Raw genomic sequence first — 21,478 nt, forward strand, 5'->3', positions numbered from 1 at the left:
ATATTAGAAAGATTAAACTTGCCCAATATTTTTAAGCATGCTTTCCTCAGTATTTTGAGCTTCAATTGCTTAATATTCCGAACTTGAACTACCCCAATTATTTGAGCAGAATTATGGATCAGATAAAGTTGAAATAAATATTCAAGCATTATTTTAATACCCTAAAATTTACGTTGATATTTTCAAAATTCAACATTTAAAAATCGACCGTATATTAAGTAGGCCTCATTTAAATATATTTAACATAATCAAAAAATACACGTATAATACTAGTTTACGAGCCAAACTAAATTTTTATATTACGCCCGACATTTAATCAATTCGATGACGAAAAACTCAACGAACTTATTAATATTATCATCCCACGCTCTGCGCTCCGAAATTTTGAACAAATATTTTCCTTTGTGATGTTAAAAGAGTTTTGCAGCTTCTAACCCCTATATAGGTTTATTCATCTTAAATCTTAATCAATAGAACTTGATGTCTTTATAAATTCAACCTGGTTACGACACAGCAAACGCGGTATTTAAGAATCCAAGCCAAGTTCGGACACACCCTATTGAAAATAAAACAAATTTAAAGTGCACAAAATAATTGGAACTTATGTACCGTGTTGGTCGTGGGAAAACAATATTCATTAATAGTTATATTTTTTATTAAAATATTGGTTTATAAGTACAACTTTCCAATACTTTCAATTCGGCCTCGAATGATTAACTGGTAATTTGTCGATCGACGTGCCTTTGTCGGCAACTTTTCCTCTCAATTTTTTTTTTGTTTTTTTGGTTAATCCGAACGAGCCGTATTCAAATACTTGACCTTTTTGACACCTTCGTGGGCGGAATTCTACCTATAGTTCCACCACGTCAATTCCAAATGGGCCACTCTCAAAATTTGTTTAGGTTAGAAGAAGTTGATGGCATAGTTGCGAATAACAGGTCTTTTTTTGGCGTAATTGTTGATATTGTGTCATTGAAGACTAACATGATATTTAACTGGAATCATAGAATTTATTTTAATTTCAGGTTGTTTTATTTGACTGAATGGACGTTATAGTGGAAATTGCTTCGAGGGACTAAAATTCTGGAGGATCGTTGGAACCAAATTACTTTCTGACCATCTTAAATTTCGTGATGATGATTCCCAAACGAGTTTATTTTGCGCGGTATTGATTGAACTTTGACTTTTGTGGTGCATTTAACTGCCATATTTGAAATCGGCGCGATTTACGGTTATCTACTTGGAACTTTACGTGAACGTTAAGATTTACAAGTTCATTAATTTTGAACTTGATGCGATTTACGGCTATCTACGATTTCATCGGAATGGGTGAGTAAATAATTTTGCTCACGCATTGCGCTGCGTCCCATATCCCTTACCCTTTTTGGTCAAAGTGCTGCATTCCATAGTCCTTTACCCTTTTAGGCCATTGCGCTGCGTCCCATTACCCTTTTAGCTCATTGCGCCACGTCCAATATCCCATACCCTATTAGCTCATTGCATCGCGTGCGTCCCATAGTCCCTTACCCATAAATCCTACAATCATGACCATCACTGTCAGTTCAACACTGTTTCTTCAAGTCGCCGGTGGAGCAACTAGAAGCCGACCAACGAGGGCTCAAGTTTATTACGGTCCTACTTAGAGGGTCGTGGGAAACCTTCAAAGTGTCCCGAACATACAGTCACACAAAAGTTTAACGTAAAAAAATTGTGAAACTGTAACACCCGTATTTGGCTCCCCTCCCCAAGCAATATAAAAGTATCGAAAAGGTATTTTTCCTACTGAAAAATACCTCTTAGTCATCTCAAGAGAGATGCCCCAAAAAACCCACGGGTCCCGCGCTTTGCGCGCTGACCACGTGATGGAAAGTTTTTTCGCCTATCATCCCAAAACCCCTTTTGTCCGCGAGAGGCGTTAAGCCGGGGTTGAGGGAGAGGAAAAGACAGTTCTAACCAAGAGATGGTTGAGAGAGGTTAAAAGGTTTTTCTTTGACTAAATTCATGTAAATAAACTTATGTTTTTTTTATATCCTCAACGTGCGGTTGGACTCAATTATTTTGTAGTTCTAAGGCAAATAACCCCCTCGCGCTGCTCAATACGCGATTGCCCGCTACAAATATGGTGGAGGCGCCGGGCAGCTTTCATTAAACTTAAGTTAGTCATTAAAAGTAAATTCAAAGTAAAACGATTTACGGACAAACTCTACCAAACGAATGCTGCACCCAAGAACTACTACGCTGACCAAAAAGACTAAAAACTCTTGGAGGAACTAAGAAAACGAAAATAATCAACAAAGGAACAACGGGAGCCAACTGGACCCTTTTCCCGCCGAAAAACCTAACCCTCGTGGACCGCCGCTGCTGAAGACAAAGGATTCCGCCCGATTTTTTTTTTCAAGACCATAAGCCGTACACGATATCTCCGCTACCCGTAAGGACCGGAAGACCAGATCGTAACGCCTCTTGGAAACTACGAGCGCCAACCAGCAACGAAGCTAAAACCACGCCGGAAAGAAGAAGGCATCTAATCCCCAAAAAGAACTGATAACGTACCAGTAAGAAAATTTACAATTACCACTAATTTAATTTTGTCGGTGTAAAATTTTAAAACTCACTGAGGACAGTTTTATTTGTATTTGATGCTATATCATTTTCGAAGACGATTATATTTTGTTTAAGTTCTGTCTTTATATTTAACTGTCGCGTAAAGAAAGGCTCAGCCCTTTATTTTTATATACCTGTTAACAATGGCAGATGAAAATTCCAGTAGTAGTGACGGCGAAGAAATGGCCCCTTTGTTAGTTAAAAAGCAAATTAAAGGCATAAATGCTACTCTTAAATTACTGATGGAGAGTCAGAAACAAAGTCAGGCATTAATTCAACAATTCTTAGCCAAGGGACTCGCTAATCCCCAACCTGGAAACACCCCTAGATCTAGCTCTGATTCGACGGAGATCTATGACCCCTACACTGGTATTCCCGTCACTACCGCTAGATCTAGAAGTAACGCGTCTCGCGAAAATTTGCATGTAGAAATGGCAGAGCAAGGCCACCCCCCAAATTTCGAACCCCCCTATGCCGGATTACCCGCTTACGCTGGCCGCGACATACAGGTGGCATTGCCCAAATTTGGGGACGCTCCTAGCAAAAACCCCATGCGGTTTATCGACGAGGTCGAACGTTTCATGCGTATGAAGCGCCTAGATAATAGGAGAATTTTAGAGTACGTCCCTTTGATGCTCGAAGGGAATACTGGTCTTTGGTGGGACCGTGAAAGGGATCGAGTTTTAGATTATAAAGAATTTAGGGTAAAATTTTTTCAAGCTTTTCTGGGAAGAGACTATAAGAGGCAAATAGAAGCTTCGATTAATAACCGAAAGCAAAAACCCCAGGAGAAAGTCTTAGACTTTGTTCTAGAAATAGAACAGCTTTGCAAACAACTCGATCCCCTCATGACGTCACACGAAATAGCTAGAAGGGTCTTAAATGGCCTAAATCCCCATTTAGTTCGATCTATGAGACTAGCGGACGAACCATCCCTCACGGACGTACAAGAAGCCGCTCAGGAAGCGCAACACATGCAGGCGCAATGCGACGCCTATGATTCCCAAAATTTCAGGGGCACCAATAATCATTACAAAGGGAAAACGAGTAATTTTGATAAAAAACCTAGGGAAGAGCAAAGCGCCAACTCACGACACCCGTCATCTGATGGCGAACCCTCGAAACAGGCCCCCAATAGTGAGCGTCCTACCCGTAATTGCAGTTACTGCGGCAGAGACAATCACACGGAAAAATATTGCCGTAGAAAGAGGCGAGAGAATGCCAAAGGCAAAAAGGGAGACAATCAGGCGACCCCAGAAAATTCTAGGTCTGGACCACACGCTTCGGCCACCTTGTTTATTGAACCCATTGGTAACGCGCGAATTGCGAGCGAAGTTTCCCCTAACGATATCAAAATTAAGAGTTCCGTAGTCCCCGAAACTGACCCCTGGGATGATCTCGCGAAAATAGAAGTAGATGAAATGGGAAGTAAAGATAAAGCCCTAGTTCCGCGGCTCAGCTGCTGTACCGCGACGACCCACGCTAGGCCTCGTGTCCCCATTACTATTCGCGGATGGGAAGGCACAGCTCTAATAGACAATGGAGCAGACGTCACAATGATGTCGAAAAGATTGTATGACAGTCTTAAAACCCCTAACGAAGAATTAGAACCCTTTTTAGGACCCCCGTTAGAGGCCGTTAACAACACCCCAGTTGAACTGGAAGGACGCGCGACTTTCATTGTCAAAATTAGTGACCGCGCTTGGAAGTGGAAATTTTTCGTCACCCGTAACCCCGAAGCAGATATTATTATTGGGTGGGATTTTAGCGTTCATTCTGGCCTCCACGCGAAGCCACATACGCTTACCTACACTTTCCGGGATGAGGGACAAGATTACCCACTAGTATCGTATGTAACAAGTTTTGGTTCAAATGTTTGTGGCGCCACTGATCATTCTCCCGCTGAGATTGAAATAAGTAAGGACCTAGAACCTGATAGAGTAGAAGCCACGTCCGAGGAGGAACCCATTGTTAGGACCCCAGAGGAAAACCAGGGCTTAGATCAGATAGAAAAACTCGTCGATCGCTTTCCTGACGTATTTTCCGGCAAAGCAGGACGAACTAACGTAGTTCAACACGTGATAAAGTTAACTGATCCTACTCCATTTAAATCACGTCCTTACCCTCTCTCTCCTCCCAAACGCGAGGTAGTAGAGAAACAGCTGGAGCAAATGCTCAAAGATGGAATTATTAGGAAAAGTAGTTCACCCTTCTCATCCCCAATCCTACTAATTAAAAAGAAAAGTGTTCCTCCCAAGGATCCAACTACCGAAGCACCGCCTCCTAGCTTTCGCTTCTGCGGAGATTTTAGAAAGTTAAATAGCGTAACTATTCCCGATGTCTATCCTATTCCATTAATTAGGGCTCAATTAGACAGATTGCTAGGAAACAAATATTTCTCTGTCCTCGATCTCAAAGACGGGTTTTGGCAGGTAGAACTCAGCGAAGAAAGCAAACAATACACAGCTTTTGTAACCCACAAAGGGTTATTCGAATTTAATGTCATGCCCTTTGGATTGATTAACGCACCTGCGACTTTCCAAAGGCTTATGGAATTTGTTTTCAAAGACTTTTTGACTGAGCGTGCCGAAATTTATTTCGATGACTTTCTGACAAAAACCCAAACGATAGAGAAACATTTGGAAGTACTAGAGCAGGTGTTAGAGCGCATGCGCCAGGTTGGATTAACTTGTAAGAGAGAAAAATGCAATTTTCTACTAAAAAAGATTAAGTATCTGGGCTTCATGGTTAGTGAAGAGGGGATAGAAACTGAGAACTCAAAGACCTTGGCTATCAGGAAATACCCGAGACCTACTAATCTGAAGGAGGTTAGATCCTTTTTGGGAATGTGTGGTTGGTACCGAGAGTTCATCGACCATTTCGCGGAGTTGGCCCTCCCCTTGACAAATCTCACAAAGGGCGCCAAAACTACCAAAATCGAATGGACAGATGAATGCGAAAAGAGTTTTGAGTCCCTTAAAGACGCCCTCATCCAACCCCCCATTCTCACCTTTCCTGATTATGATCTCCCCTTTTTCCTAAGAACGGACGCTAGCTTGATAGGCCTAGGCGCCGTGCTGTACCAAATTGACCCCCGCGGTAAAGAAAGAGTTATTTCATTCGGAAGTAAAAAATTAAAGGACACTGAAACTCGTTACCATGCGACGGAACGAGAATTATTAGCAGTCGTATGGAGTATTAATAAGTACCGCCATTACGTCGACTGTGTTCCTTTTACGTTAGTAACTGATAACAGCGCATTGCAATGGTTAGCCCGAATGAAAAACTCCTCTTCTAAACTAACAAGGTGGGCGGTCGAACTCCAGGAGTTCAACTTTAAAGTAGTACACCGAAAAGGGAAAGAAAACTTAGTGGCTGACGCGTTGTCGCGCAACCCTATAGATACCCCAGATCACGCTTACACCGAATCAGAGAGATTCGAAGATATCTGCAGTTTTACAGACACAAATGATTTCCGAGTATCGGATAATCCAGTAATTTGTGCCACAACTCCGCCCATTACGCCAGCTCTACTCCGCGACCTTAAACTCTTGGCTTCTGCCCAAGACGTTGACCCACAATTAGGTCCTTTAAAAGTGTATTTGTTGACAGGTAACCTTCCGCCAAGATCAAAGCTAACGCGCCGCATTATGCGTAAAGCGCCCCATTATAGCGTCTCAGAGGATGGTGTCCTTTATTTTCTTGCGGAAAGCCGCTCTTGTCAACACGCGGGACGTTTGTCTAACCCTATAGCTTGGCGCCCAGTAATTCCAGTCGCTCTCCGTCCCAATGTTTTGTTTGAACTCCACGACCATCCTACGTCAGGACACTTCGGAATGGAGAAAACACTATGGCGATTGCGACAGACGGTTTACTGGGACAATATGGCCGCGGATTGCATAAAATACGTGGCTTCCTGCGATAAATGCCAAAAATATAAAGCGCCTAACCAACAGCCGGCTGGCTTGTTAGGTACGATCATACCCACGGAGCCCTGGGAAGTAATAGCAGCGGACCTGATGGGTCCCCTTCCAAAAAGCTCTAAGCGAAATACGTTTCTTTTAGTCTTCGTAGACAATTTTTCGAAATACGTGGAACTGTTTCCTCTCCGCGTTGGGACCTCTGTCTCAATAGCTCGCAAAATGACAGACGAGGTGTTCACACGCTATGGGGTTCCACGTAGACTAATCGTTGACAATGGAAGTCAGTTTAATTCGAAATATTTTAAGACAGTTTGTACCGATTGGGGCGTTAAGATTAGCAATACCACAACCTATCACCCCCAATCCAATCCGACGGAGAGAGAAAATAGAACTATTAAGCCTATGCTTGCAACCTACGTCGAAGACCAACATCAGAAGTGGGATGAAAATTTACCCCTTCTCGCCATGGCGATGCGTTCCGCCATGAACACCACAACGGGCCTAAGCCCTTATTTTATGTTAACTGGGAGGGATATGAAACTTCCCTTGCAAAGAGTGTTAGAAAAGGATGGGTCAGCTGAACCAGAAAGCTTAGCTCATTACGTCGAGGAGCTTGTTAGTCGCTCCGGCATGATCGGTGACCTTGTCCTGGCCGCTCGAGCTACAGCCCACGATAAACAAAAGGCTTTATACGATGCCAAACACGTGCCCGTTTCATATGACATTGGTGACCTTGTACTCCTAAAAACTCACCCCTTGTCTAACAAAGACGATAGAATTGCTAAAAAGCTGTGTCCACGCTTTGACGGCCCATACGAAATTGAGGGACAATCGTCCGACGTTAATTACTCTCTGATTGATAGGAGAGGTAGCAAAGTAGTTAAATTAGGAACCCATCACGTAACAAACCTAAAACGCTATGACGCCAGAACGTCCGACCTCTTGCAAACAGTCCCTCCTGATTCGAACCTTACGGACGTTTCTACCGATGACACCCTAAATTCCCCAGCTAACACTACCTGTAAAACTAAATCTACTAGTAAAACTAAGGCTGATATTCAAACTAAAACCACTAGAGATAAAACCCCTTCCCACGCACCCGTTGGTACGGGTAGGCCACGTCGCGTTACAAACCCAATCAAAAGATACCCGAATTGAAATTTCTCGCCTTGCTCGGTCGTAATGTTTTTTGTTTTGTTTTGTTTGTTTAAATTTTTGTCGCGAAGTGTTTTATTAGTGTTCACTATTGTTAAAATTTCTCAAATCGCCCAATAGTGTGTCGTTGTTTTAATCATTTGTTTTCGTTTTGTTTTGTCGGTTTATGATAACGCCTTGTTAATCTACTTTTAATCGGCTTGGCTAATGTATAGTTTTTAAGTTATTACACCTTGCTTATCCTCTGTATAACCAAGCTTGGTGGGGGGGTATTGTAACACCCGTATTTGGCTCCCCTCCCCAAGCAATATAAAAGTATCGAAAAGGTATTTTTCCTACTGAAAAATACCTCTTAGTCATCTCAAGAGAGATGCCCCAAAAAACCCACGGGTCCCGCGCTTTGCGCGCTGACCACGTGATGGAAAGTTTTTTCGCCTATCATCCCAAAACCCCTTTTGTCCGCGAGAGGCGTTAAGCCGGGGTTGAGGGAGAGGAAAAGACAGTTCTAACCAAGAGATGGTTGAGAGAGGTTAAAAGGTTTTTCTTTGACTAAATTCATGTAAATAAACTTATGTTTTTTTTATATCCTCAACGTGCGGTTGGACTCAATTATTTTGTAGTTCTAAGGCAAATAACCCCCTCGCGCTGCTCAATACGCGATTGCCCGCTACAAAACGGTTTCCCAAACGCGTTAAAACTGTGAAAAGAGTGACCTTTTTCGCGGTTAGATTTATTTACCTAGTTTAGTTTGGTGAACGTTTCGCGTGATAGGTTAGCTTCGTGTTTTGTGCGTGCGTGGACATCGTTGGATTGGACTGAAACATCTTTAGATACGTAAGTAATATTATTCAATGTTTTTGATATTATCGTTCGCTTTGTTATGTCCTTGTGCTTTCGCGTTATAAGATTATTAATGACGTTAGGGTTGAAAAAGGTTACATGTCTGGTTATCAGTTTGGGCGGGAATTGATCTTTACTGATTAGGGTTTATTCCGAATTCTCTGTCCGTTTTATTGGCGAAAAAGGGGTCTTATCCATCTTTTGGCGGTAAAAAAAGTAAATACCGGTATAATACGCGCGCGTTTACTGACAGGATGATTCTCTCTGCCTTTTGTTGCTCAATTTCACAGGGCAACGCGCCATGGCTAATGTGATTTATTCCCGCCAATTCTTCAAAATGTTCGAAATTCCTTTTTATTTCCACTCCTAATTCTTAATAAAAGAATTCAGACCTTGCACTGATCTCCATCAATCTTTAAAAGGATAATACAACTATAAAATGAACAGAATTATTCCTTTTCTGTTGGGCAGTACTTCCCGTTCACTTAAGTTAGATATTGACTTTTAACCTCGCAAATTGATGCGTTTGAAAGTTGCACCTAAATTTGTGTGTCTATTACAATAATCCAAAAAAAGAAAAAGCAATTTTTAGTTTTTCGGAAAGAATTTGTTTTGCAAAAAAACTAAATCCATTCGAGATTAATTCTAAATTTAATCGGAATTAACAATAATTAATCTATATCTATATAAATCAAAGTCCTGACTGACTGACTGATAATCAACGCCCAGTCCAAACTGCTTGCCCTAGAAGGCTGAAAATTTGCAGGAACGTTGCTCATTCCAATCCGCCGCCATCTTAATAAATGGCGCTCAGAAATGTAAAAAATCTTCTCTATGCAACAAAGTCCGCGCGTTTCAACCGATTTCGCAAATATTTAGTACACTGGTTTCCTTTAACCTATAGACGGGCTGAAAGGTCTTTTGGGTTCTATTTGTTGCCATCTTTTTAAATGGCGGCCAAAAACTTAAAAACCCTTCTTTATGGAATAATGTCCTCATGAAAAGTAATATAAAATGTCCCGACGGGCTGACGGGCAACGCCGAGTGCCTTCGCTCCTAGGGTACTACAAAAATGTCATCAGTAAAATCTACCATTTTTTATAACATTTTGATGGAAGTTCTTATTAACGCGAGTGACGCCGCGGGTAACAGCTAGTTTAATTATATATACTTAAGTATTCCCTATAGTTTGATCAGGGATAGATAGACTTTTTTAAGACGGAATGGGTAACAGGGTTATTCGGGTGCGCGTCCTAGTCCACGACCCCCTTACCCGTGACGGAGGGGTATGAAAGAAGAGGCGGGTCTTATTTTCGTTATGACGTTGTATGTATATCCGGGTCAAGTAAACGTCGTCTGCCCGTCGTCTGCCCATTCGTCTGCCAAGTTGGAATGGGCTCGGATTGTAATTTTTGAAATAACATTGTTTAAAAATGGAAGTTACACAAGACATTGGGCTTGCAACTAAAAAAAACGGGGAAGACCCAAGAAAATTAAAAGTGAGTTAGAATTGAGTAAAAGTCTTCATAGATATTACAGCACGAACAGGTTTTAACCAAACACTAAGCTCACAAAACTCCTGGCCATTCACTAAGCCTTGGTTAACTTCATCAAATTTGTTTACAAAATCATGAGGATAGTAGAAATGATTGGCTTAAGAAAGAATTAGCGAACACTTTTCACCTTTACAGATGTACTCCAAATCCAAAACACCGGCACCAAATTCACTAACAACCTTTAAAAACAATTCCCGAATAATTACCTGGACCCTCGCATTTAGAGGGCTCCATTTTGAACCCCTGTGAAGACGCTTATCTGTACAACCATAGCCCACTCGATCCACGCTCTATAGCTATAGCGCGAGCAGCTTGCGTCGTGACGCGCGTGATCGAGTGGGCTATGGTACAACGCAAGAGGGGTCGTAGTCATGGCGACAGAGGTAAACAGGAATTACGTATTTTTGGCCCTCCTTGTCAGCAACGTCACCAATACGTAGTTTTTGTGAGCCAATAAGATAATTTAATTTTTTGGTTACGTGTTGAAGGAAGGGACTATATACTCGTCTATGAGTCGGACTGAAGTAAAGGCCAAACATTATTTATTCCGTCTTAAAAAAGTCTATCTATCCCTGGTTTGATATTACGAAGATAATTTATTACTTGTGAATAACTAAGTCTATTAACTTCAATTTCTCTCTAAAGATAATCATTGCGTTTATGCAAAACGACATAGTCTCGTTAAACCAGTATAGTTAAATCGAAGGTTAACTACCGAATTAATTTTAATCTATTTTAACTGGATTGAAATTGAAATTATTTTTGTCTGAAAGTCGCAGCCCATAAATTATTTACTTCTGAAAAAAAAAAAACCAAAAAATAAAAACATAGACTAACTGTATCTACCGACATAGACAGGGCCTGATATATTCCGAAATATTTTCTAGGCTGCATAAATTATTGTTAAACTTTCGCCCCCCCCCATATCATAATATTTTTACACGCAATCAATGATAAATTGGGGTAAACAACGAACTGTTGGTTTCTAGGTAAATTCATGTATACCTATGTTTTTAACAGTAGATTTAAGCTCGAAAATTAATGACAGGTAACTTGAGGTACGCGTCAAGATAAGGATACCTACGTTTTCAAAAACTTCCCTTAAAACCTCTCATAATCTCGAAAAATACTGTCACGTCATTTATAACTAACCGTGGCAATGAATATTAAAGATAACGGCTGTAAAACAAGTTGGGTAATCCAAGTATTATAGCTTATCTATTGGGAAGACTTCAAATTAACAATGTACTACCATAAGTTCATAAGATATGTTCCATAAGCATGACACTACCTATACTCTACTAAAACTAGAGACCTACAGCTCGAGCTAGTTCTAGCAGAACGACAAGCGAGAATTGAAGTCCTACATTCGGTGGTCAATTTTGCAGGACTTCCATCTTCCAATTTAGTCTGCATTACCAAGCCTTTGACAGCGCCCCAGTCACCAGGCGTCGCTTTACCTCGAATCTATGACCTACTTCAATCACTTCATGCGGAGCCTCCGAAATGAACTAGGCCCATGCATGTCAAATTTTATGTGGGGAAATATCCAGTTTGTTAAGGAAAATATTTTCACCATATATGTGTACGAGATGGCGCTCATATTACCGTTGTGACAGGGGTCTTCCTTAAATTATCGTTGATATTTTAGGGGTCACTCATAAAATTTTATGATAGAGAAAAGTTTCATCCTAAAATTAACGTAAATGTTTTTGGGGCTATTCACTTTTTATTGAATATTTGGGTTAGATTGTATTGATGACAACAAAATAAATTATTTCAATTAAAATAATTCAGTAAGAGTAATAAAAACGTATACTTACAATCCGCGACCTTGGCCCAAATACTTAAGCAGTCGACAGGGTCAAGGGGTGAACTTTGTTTATTTTACGGTCGAGTCAGCGCCCCCAAGCGGGAAAACACGGCGAACTAAATTAGTTAAAAAAATATTCTCGCTTCGCCACACGCATGGGCCTAGTTCATTTTGGAGGCTCCGCTTCATGGCAAGCTCCAGTTTGTGACCAGTTACAAACTTATGGTAGGAACATATCTTATGAAGATTTAGTACTACATTCTTCCTTACTGAAGTTACTGCATTGAAGGATCATATCAATATATCTCAAGCACATTTTAATTTCAAGGAGTAAAAACATTAAACAACCGTTATAGGCCTATATAATATTTAAGAAAATAACTATAGCTTTATAACGAAAAAATAAAACTTATATTTATGGATATTTTGATGGAAGATATCGGCATGCCCCGGACCACGGAAGTCTTTGAAAAACCATCAAATGGAATGTGGGCTTGGTTTTGAAACAAAACCGATTAAGAAGCTTAGACAAACACTACAACGTAACCTGGATGTAATGTCAGCTGAATACGTATTATTTCGGTTTACCTAATTATTTAGTACAGATTTCAGTTGAATTTATAACATATTTTATAGAGAATTTAGAAGTAAAATAGGAGTAGATAGTTATATAAGGTTACCACCCTCCAAGTGATAAAGTGTTGCTATATTTATTTTTAAAACCACCGTGATGGCATCGCATCGTCAGTTCGTCGTCACAAAAGACGGGACGAATCCAATGCAGCTGACCTTTTCATCTTGTGTACAGAGTGTTACTAATCCCTAAATTATGTCCCTCCTTAAAGGAAAAGTTCAGGCAAGAAGTGATATCTAGTTTATTAGGGAGAATGTTAAGATGCCTCAATATTCTCGAGCCATAGTCCCAGTCCCCCTTTGAAAATACAAGGGGGGACGTAAAAGGAGGCCGGGCTATTTCGCCTCTCCTCAATCGGAAAATACAAGTAATTTTCGTCATTCGCGTCGCGCTGACGTGAGTTTTCAAGAACCAGTGAGATGCTGGTTGTAGTTTAGAGGCGGGGATTAACTCCGGACCTACTATACGTTTGGACTGGAGATAAAGCTGGAAATGTGGCGAATTTATACCTTCTCCCTAATAAACTTGATATCACTTCATGGTTCAGGAAACACATCATTATACCTTTTAGGCCGTTTTTTTAAGGTGTAATGTTATGTTACCTGAACTTTCCCCTTACTTTAATGTAAAAACGTAAGAGAACAAAACATTCCTTACACCCTGTATGCATGTATAAATCTCGTATACTTGTAGCCTGTATGTACAAGGTGATAGTGGCAGACCGCGTTCTAAATTGCTATCTGAACTGATGAGAGCCAGAAAGAAAAAAATGTTTCCTCAAACACAGAGCACTTTAATCTCCTTGTCTTTTCCACCCCCTATTTCAAGAAACTTTAGTTGTTTTGAAGATGCGCTAAAAATAGATCAAACTTAGCTCAATATTTACGAGTGGCGCTCTTTTGCAACTCCCTTTAATGGTGCAATGGATTGACCCCCGTCCGTCAGGTCGAGGAGAGATATATTCCAGGGAACATTTCGCTAAATTTTATTTATCTTTTCTCTCTCTCTCTCTCTCGCTCTTTATGGGGGAGAAAGGTAATTCCAGGTTGAAATTGTTTGTTTTCTGGTCAGATTTAGCCGCCTGATAAATGTTGTTTCGCAAATTATAAGCGTCCTCTGCTTTTAAGGCGGGAGTATGGCTTGTCCATAGATATAAGAAATTGGTCCTGAGTGACTTACATCTGCTTATAATCAACAAACACAAACTAGATTATACTCTCTCTGGGACCTAACTCACGCCAATAAAGACATTTTTAATCAGAGCGACCATCTTGCAAAATGGCCGACAACAATGTAAAAAAACAACAAACCTGTTTTAATTATTTAATAACAACTTTAGTACTTTAAAAACGAGTTAATTAATATTTATATATTGTTTCGTTATAAAATTTATACCAGCTTTATGTATTTTGGGGTCAACGAACATGCCAACATATTTTTAAATGGCGGCCCCAAAAAGTAACACAATTTTAATGAAAATATACCCTGAATGTTTCTTTTAATAGCTTACATAATATTTCGACATAGTTTGTATAATCGAGAAGTGATGTCTAGTTTATTAGGGAGAAGATATAAATTCGCCACATTTCCAGCTTTATCTCCAGTCCAAACGTGGGTCCGGAGTTAATCCCCGCCTCTAAATTACAACCAGCATCTCATTGGTTCTTGAAAACTCACATCAGCGCGACGCGAATGACGAAAATTAAAAGGTATTTTCCGACTGAGGAGAGACGAAATAGCCCGGCGGCCTCCTTTTACGTCCCCCCTTGTATTTTGAAAGGGGGACTGGGACTATGGCGCGCGAATACTTAGGCATCTTATACCTCTCCCTAATAAACTAGATATCACTTCTTGGTATAATATTCTTTATTCTAAGTGAAACAAAATTACTTGGAATTAGTAACAAATTTACGATATCTATGGGGTTATCTTGGTTCGAGTTTCTGTAAGTCGAAGAGGTTAGGGAGTAAGAACATTGGATCTGTCCCGGGATCGAGCGGTATACGCTTTTATCTGCAAAGAATACGATAACCTCTTAAGTTCTTGAGTATTTAAACGTGTTGAGTTTCGGTTGTTCTTTTAGAGTAAAGATCAGTACGGTTTTTTTAGGGAAATATAGATGAGCTTAGAAACGGAATAACGGGATATTTGGGTTGATGGAGGGTTTTTTTTCTTCTTATTATATTATTTTATTTTGGAATGTATGGCTTTTTTTAATGGAATTTGGGATTTTTATAGATGAAGTTGATTCGGGAAGAGATTAATCGAGAGGCTTTGTTTATATATATATATATATATATATATATATATATATATATATATATATATATATATATATATATATATATATATATATATATATATATATATATATATCAGAAAGCAATTTCGCTGAAATAGAAATATTTAAACAGAAATAAATGTTATGCAAATATGACAAGCTAAATGGGGAATTCCATGCGATTTCGACCAGACCAGTGATGTTACCATGGGTCAATTGATCTTTTTTTTTTCAAATTTGGTACACCATTAGATACGATTAAGAAAATAAAGTAATTGAACTTTAGGAAGAAGTAATTGAACTTTAGGAAGAAGTAATTGAACTTTAGGAAGAAGTAATTGAACTTTATAGGAAGAAGTAATTGAACTTTATAGGAAGAAGTAATTGAACTTTATAGGAAGAAGTAATTGAACTTTATAGGAAGAAGTAATTGAACTTTATACGAAGAAGTAATTGAACTTTATACGAAGAAGTAATTGAACTTTATACGAAGAAGTAATTGAACTTTATACGAAGAAGTAATTGAACTTTATACGAAGAAGTAATTGAACTTTATACGAAGAAGTAATTGAACTTTATACGAAGAAGTAATTGAACTTTATACGAAGAAGTAATTGAACTTTATACGAAGAAGTAATTGAACTTTATACGAAGAAGTAATTGAACTTTATACGAAGAAGTAATTGAACTTTATACGAAGAAGTAATTGAACTTTATACGAAGAAGTAATTGAACTTTATACGAAGAAGCAATTGAACTTTAGGAAGAAGCAGTTGAACTTTAGGAAGAAGCAGTTGAACTTGAGAGAGAAAGCACTAGCTTTGACAGAGGAATGTCACGTGATTAGTGAATACGAACTTTTATATAGATGGAAATGAATCAAAATATGCGAATATAAGAACTCGATATGAACCAACGATATTCGTACAATACGAACTGTAGAAAGAGACTTACTTTTGAAGAATTTCAGTACCGATAAATTTAAATACGGTTTAAAATTGTCACCCATGCCACCATGAGTTTCCTCTCAACAAAAAAAAAAGCTATTCAGGGCATGAAGATGCATTCCCAATTTTTTTTTATTTAATTTTTTCCATATATCATCGAGAGGTGATAAAAATTCCCGTTCAACGACATTACACTTTAAAAGTTTAAAAGAATAAAAACAGAGAAGACTCCGTCGAGTGACGGGTCTATAGCTGGCGGTGTTTAACCTCTAATCCCCATTCGCTCGCTTTATATCAACGCCCTACACGAAACATACACGACGACGACGACGACGAGTTATCCTGGACTATATTTTGAGGAACATCTTTATCTCTTTTTCTTGACTTCTATTCATAGTTACGACATTTACATAGTTGTACCTACAGGAAGAAATTGGCTTCGAAAATCCGTATTTATAGCTATAGATTCCTGAATCGCAAGCGTTTTTCAGAAAAATTGATATTAAGAAATTTAATTTTTTTACTCCTTTTCCCTGGAGACTTTAGATCATGCTCAAACCCAAACTTACTCTTCTTAACCTCTCTAATCAGGGTTCGTGCAAACCTGGAAAACAGAGGAGATAAATTGTTGACAAAAAACTCAGGGAAATAAATAGTTGACAAAAGAACTCAGGGAGATAAATAGTTGACAAAAGAACTCAGGGAAATAAATAGTTGACAAAAACCTCAGGGAGATAAATTGTTGACAAAAAACTCAGGGAGATAAATTGTTGACAAAAAACTCAGGGAGATAAATTGTTGACAAAAAACTCAGGGAGATAAATTGTAGACAGAAAGCTCAGGGAAATAAACAGTTGACAAAAAAACTCAAGAAATCGGTTTTCCAAAAATTAGATGAACCCTGTTAGTGTATTGGAATGTTTGGGGTTAAAAAATCTTAGGTGACAAAAAGAGCCATGATGACTAACTAAAGAGTAATTTTAAAATTTTTGTTCGCAAAGTGAATATGAAACAATCGATTTTATTAAATTTATTTGAATGCCTTAATTGGAAAATTAGATATTACCAAAAGTATCTGCGACTCTTTCGTTATCACTTTAAATTTAAAGAATTTTATTTACCTGGTACGTTTGAACCATAAAATTATGTTGTAAACGCGAGGTAAGCTATAAAAATTGGCCTCTTATTCACCCTAACTTGATGATATCAAAGCCACAGTAGAATTTGCCTGTTTCTAAACCAAATTCAAATAACACACTCCGTACATTCGTCTTCAATAAACTCTTAGCTTGAAACGACTCGGACATCACCCTAAATTCGACGTTACATCGTGTAAGATTTGTAATAAAATTCCAAATCCCCAAAAAAGACAAACTGTTGTTAATGTTAAAGAAAGTAAATTTTTGACGCGAATCTCAGCACGACTCTTGCTGCTCAGCTTGAAGCGCGAAAGATATAAATTTTAAAAGCAAACATAATGTAGGAAATCGCGGTAATACAAAATTTTATAGTTTAGAAGCTCGTATCCCGAAGTAAATTTGATTAAATATAAAGGTACACGTATATTTAAGACATCTGTTATGTGTTTTCGCTTCAAGGTATACAGGGTGTTTCTGATAAGGGGATGTTGTTTAGACGAACGATTTTAAGTCGAAAATGTAACTTCTATCTCCATTTTGTTTGCCCTAAGGGACTCTGTTTTCCAGTTAAGATTGTCCAGAGTATTTTATGGATGACCCCTTAAATTTAATTTAATTAAGAAACTGATTTAGACAATTATTTCTAATTTAATTAATTAAGGGGTCATCCCTAAAACACTCCATCAAATCATAACTCGAAAACAGTGTCCCTTAGGGCAATCAAAATGGAGATAGAAGTTACATTTCCAAAGAGCATCCCCCTTAATTTATGGCAGACTTATCAAAAACACCCTGTATACTTTAAAAGTTACTTAGAAATTACGATGTCAAAGTTTTAGATCTTACGTTGTTATCTCTGCTATTTCGTTTTGCTTTTGCCAACCCATATTTTAAGAAAAAAATAATAAAAATTCTCCCGTACGCGTAGGCGTTTTTACACGCATCGCATATACGCTCAAAAGAACGAAAAACAGAAAAAACTTGGACTGCCCAGTAATTTTCGTTTTATGACTAGAATATTACCAAAAAATTATTTTTACTCCCTAAAGATAGATTTGATCTTTTTTTGATAATGGTTGGAAGAACATTTTTCATGTTATCCGAGAACAATAGAAAAGATATTAAAAAAAATAAAAATTATATCAAAAATTTCTTTATTAGCTCTATCCGAATTTTTTAAAAAATGGAGAAAGAAGAAATCCTACTCAATCCATTAAAGGGCAAGACTAATTTAAATCGTAAGATTTTAAACATGCCAATTAACGCGTCTATGTATTAGTATACCAACGTTTTACAATAATAATTTTTCAATAATTTGAATTTATTTTCCTTATAAAAAAGAACGAGGAATGAGGCTTAGGCTTAAGCCTAATCTTATACGCCATGTTATTGGCTTGTTAAGCCTAGTTTGAAACTTTAAATTGAAGCGCGTAAACCGACTTCTTACATAATTATGACGTAGAAAGAGAATGATATCAATTCCCTCGCATTTCGGACATTACAATAGATTTTTGGGTGAATCTGAAGTTTTTAGATTATATCAAAAATTTGTATCTTGGTGAAATCTAAACCGATTTTTATCAAAACTTCTGTTATTTTAAAGAGAAAAATACCCCATTACCTCATTAAATTGAACTTAAAAAGTGAATTTTTAATTAAACTTGCCCTTTAAGTTAAATTTTGATATATTTGCCAAATTGCAATTATCATTGGCTAAATTAACCTATTTATAACAAACAAAACACCCTGTATATAAGCGGTGCGGTCGAATTATATATTTTTAAAAGAGTACAGCTAAGCTTAGCAAGCTCAATACCGCCGCCCAGTTATACGGAAGGTGACTGGCTATAGCTGAACCACTACCAACCAACCACACCCAAAACTCCCGAGCTCTCAGTTCTCGTTCAAATCTATCTTGAATGAGCCTAAAACATTTTATACCTACCTATATCCTCCCCGAAATAAAAAGCCCCAGTTCTTGTACCCTTGGAATGGCAGTAATAGGGTGACCCTGACTAAGGTCATTTCACTCTCCAAGGTCTCTCTAGACGAGGCCTCACAACAGCCGCAGCGTCTTCGTTGTGTGTCTCGGCATCATCCAGATGATTACTTGAGTCGAGTATATACATACACCCCACCCTTTCTTATTTCTCCAAGACGTGTCGTGTCACTCTGATGCTCCAGTTATGCCCTATGGGCCCTAATAGCCACTTATCCTCGCTTAACTAACTAACTAACTGCTTTCCCATCAGTCCCTGACTGATTATCCACGACTCCCCCTTTTTTTACTTTCCTCTCGAATGATTTTCCGTATCATTTCATTTTAAAGACTCGTTCGCACGTCCGTCCCATCAGGTTCAAGGTTGACAGTTTCCTCTCAAGTTATAGTTGTATGTATATTATCATTAGTGTTTATTCCAAGGTTAGAATAGTGGGTGACGGACCTTAATTGTATCAAGGACCCATGTAAAATTTGGGAACTATCGTAGATATATTTGGGTTGCATGTCTAGCCTAACCTATTATCAGAAATATGTAATACTTCTAGCTGTGCGGGGAATTGTACCATAAAGCTGGGTAATTTTAACGTGATTCTTCCCATCATCAAGTACCACTAATAATGGCATAGAGTATTAGCAAGAAGTGATATCTAGTTTATTAGGCAGAAGGTATAAGATGCTTAAGTATTGGCGCGCCATAGTACCAGTCCCCCTTTCAAAATACAAGGGGGGACGTAAAAGCAGGCCGGGCTATTTCGCCTCTCCTCAGTCGGAAAATACGTAATTTTCGTCATTCGCGTTGACCTGACGTGAGTTTTCAAGAACCTATGAGATGCTGGTTGTAATTTAGAGGCGGGGATTAACTCCGGACCTACTATACGTTTGGACTGGAGATAAAGCTGGAAATGTGGCGAATTTATACCTTCTCCATAATAAACTAGATATCACTTCTTGGTATTAGCTTATTTATAAATTGGTGGGTCATAGTCAAAAGTTGGTCCCAAAAGACCCCTTCGCTACTACCTATACGATACAATAGATTTTTATTTTTAAATTGAGATACAAAACTACAAAGACATGTTACTATACGCATAATTTTACTAACTATTAACCCCATTGTTAACTTGTTTCGATTTAAAACCTGAACATGTTTAATTTAACCGTATTCTATGGCGTATATACGTCTCAGTGGTGGTCCATGTCAAACTATCATGTCCTACCGGTATTTTGTCTTCTTTCCCGTCGCCTTTTTTTAAATAAAAAATAAAAAAAACCAAGAGTCCATCCCTGAAATCGAAATAACTATAATTATAATTAAGTCAAATTTAAGTTGGACATCCCCTTTATAAATTTCAGTATCATTAATATTCGGCTTTCTCTCCTAATATAGAGCTTTCATTTGGGAGTTACTTTTAATATTTTTCATCATGCACCATCACCAATTATGGTTAATTAAAAAACGACGCAACAATCATTCTACCATATTTTTCGACATGTTTTTGTTTATATGGGTCAGGCGATTCATTACGCTATTATCTTGAGATTTCGCCTTTTAATGAATCTATTTAATTCATCCAAGAATACGTAATGTCGTTATAAACGTCTTGAATATTTTCTAAATATGTTTATAAGTATTTAATTTTCATGAGTGTATTTAATATACTTATTTAAAATCGCTCCTTTATTTTCCTATGTATACCTTTTTGGAACATATTCAGTCATCAAAGTTTATTCCCACACGTTATGATAACTCATTAGTAGATTCATTAAACCAGCCACGCTTTAAAATTAAAAATATAATCTGAATAAACGCTCCTAATATGCCGTAATGACTCCAGCGATTTAGTGTCAAGTGGGAACTTATTGCGTTTTTTTCTTTATTATTATTCAAGTAATTCTTAAGTGAGTTTAACTCGAATCTTTTGTTTATTATTAGGATTTATTTAACTTTTATAGCCTTTCTGAAAAATAACAATGTACTTAAATGGATGGGTACCTTTTTAATTTTAATTTTGGACTGTTATACATAATAGTATTCGGACTTGGAGGATTAATACCGTGTGCCAGAAGGCGATAATAGAAGAAGGATGACACTCTGTATCCTCTTAATACTTTAGTTATGTAAGCACATGATTCTTCCCATGCAGGCTCATCCTTTTTGTTTGCTCTCCTGCTCATCAAACTTAATTCAGATGGGTAACTATCGCACCGTGCTAGGGTGAATTCTATAACTGTTTGGTACTAAATCCACAGCAATCAACCCATAAACCTTTATTGTCTTGACGAGAAGCGGAGGGACCAAAATCCACAAGCGCATGCGCCTTGGAAAATAGTTAAGCACTAATAGAGTAATGACGAGGGAACTATTTATCGCGTATGTGATTCGGTTTACTAACCTTGAGTACTCCAAATATAAAATGATGTTGGGAAGAATCATGTTACAATTACCCCGCTTTATGGTATGAACACTTCTGTAGACATACAAGTATTCCAGGCCCCGTAAAATTGTTTTGTTATATTTGAATTAATTTGATTTTGAAACAAGGTGATACGGTAAATCTAAGTGGTGTCCTTGAACGTGAATATT

The 21,478-nt window shown here is 38.1% G+C and overlaps 1 long non-coding RNA gene across 3 annotated transcripts in view; it reads left to right on the forward strand.

Moving 5' to 3' along the window:
- The window catches only part of LOC149602674 (uncharacterized), a 72,192-nt gene that overhangs the window by 19,400 nt on the left and 31,314 nt on the right, over positions 1 to 21,478 (forward strand). For 2 of the 3 annotated variants that reach the window (XR_016377842.1, XR_016377843.1), the window contains exons 4-5: positions 1,026 to 1,329; positions 1,562 to 1,714. This is a non-coding gene — a long non-coding RNA (uncharacterized LOC149602674). Of the gene's footprint in view, positions 1 to 1,025; positions 1,330 to 1,561; positions 1,715 to 21,478 lie in introns of those variants that run through there. The other variant, XR_016377844.1, reaches the window with a different exon arrangement.

Source organism: Phalangium opilio, unplaced genomic scaffold (genome assembly GCF_054372755.1).
Source record: "Phalangium opilio isolate 3A_F unplaced genomic scaffold, DU_Popi_V2 ptg000354l_1, whole genome shotgun sequence".
Lineage (NCBI taxonomy): Eukaryota > Metazoa > Arthropoda > Arachnida > Opiliones > Phalangiidae > Phalangium > Phalangium opilio.